The sequence below is a fragment of the Meleagris gallopavo genome, chromosome 24 (genome assembly GCF_000146605.3).
Source record: "Meleagris gallopavo isolate NT-WF06-2002-E0010 breed Aviagen turkey brand Nicholas breeding stock chromosome 24, Turkey_5.1, whole genome shotgun sequence".
Lineage (NCBI taxonomy): Eukaryota > Metazoa > Chordata > Aves > Galliformes > Phasianidae > Meleagris > Meleagris gallopavo.
The window spans coordinates 1332005-1333095 of NC_015034.2; the positions used below are offsets into that span (position 1 = coordinate 1332005).

At 65.1% G+C, this 1091-nt stretch overlaps 1 protein-coding gene across 2 annotated transcripts in view; it reads left to right on the forward strand.

Moving 5' to 3' along the window:
* The window catches only part of DOK2 (docking protein 2), a 6578-nt gene that overhangs the window by 1148 nt on the left and 4339 nt on the right, over positions 1 to 1091 (forward strand). The gene's annotated exons all lie outside the window — the stretch shown is intronic.

Genomic DNA, 1091 nt, shown 5'->3' on the forward strand with positions numbered 1-1091 from the left:
CCGGGCCCGGCACGCGCCCGCCTCCGCCCCCCCCACCCCTTCCTCAGCCACCAGCGCCGCCGCCTCACTGCGCATGCGCGTCGCGCCCTCCCGCCTTTCCGCGCCTGCGCTGTTCCCGCCCACACATTTTGACCACGCCCACTCCATTTGACCACGCCCACGACCGTTACAACTTACTATATTGACCAAGCCCACCACTTTGGCCACGCCCACCCACATGACCACTGCCGTCCCCTTGAACACACCCACTCGCTCAGGCCACGCCCACCCGCCTCAGCCCCCCCTCCGTCCCGCGGAGCGCAACGGGAACAGCACGGCGCCCGCTGCGGCCGAGTGACGTCACGACGCCGGCGGCGCCGCGGAGGGAGGAGCGCGCTTTGTTGACATCGCTCTTAAAGGGGCCGCGCACCTTTTTCGTCCCCGCGTGCCTCTCCCGTGCTCGCCGTGCCCCCGCCGCCCCCAAATTCCTCCGCAAAGCACGGAGCGGGTTTTTGGTGGGCGCCACCCGGCCCCGTTCTTTCCGTCCCCGCGGAAGTTCTGTGCATGGGGTGCTGCCCCCGCGTGGCCCGAGGGTGAAACCGCGAAGGGCTGAGGAGCGCACGGAGCTGCTGGGCAGCGCGGGACCGGGGGGTGCAAAACCTGCATGCGCTGAAGGGCTGCAGTGCTCCGTGTGCACCAGTGCACGCATTTCCCGCACGCGTCGGGCGATCCTCTGCATGCAGCAAGGGATGCAGTGCTTTTCATGCACCTAGGATGCATTCCCTGCAAGCGCCAGAGAATCCCGTGCATGCACTGAGCGCTGAGGTGCAATGCATGCACCCATGCTTCCTACGTGCACTAACTAACGAGGTGCTTTGCCTGCACTGAAGAACGCATCCCCTGCATGCAACAAGGTCTGTAATGCTCTTCATGCACCAGCAGATGCTACGCTTTGCATGCACCAAGGGATGCATTCTCGGCATGCTGCACCTCCTGCACACCCAGAGGGCTTCATTCCCTGCATGCGCTGACAGACGCAGTGCTGCCCATGCACGTAGGGCTGCATTTCCCGCATGCACCGTGAGCAGCAATGCTACAAACACCCCTCCTTC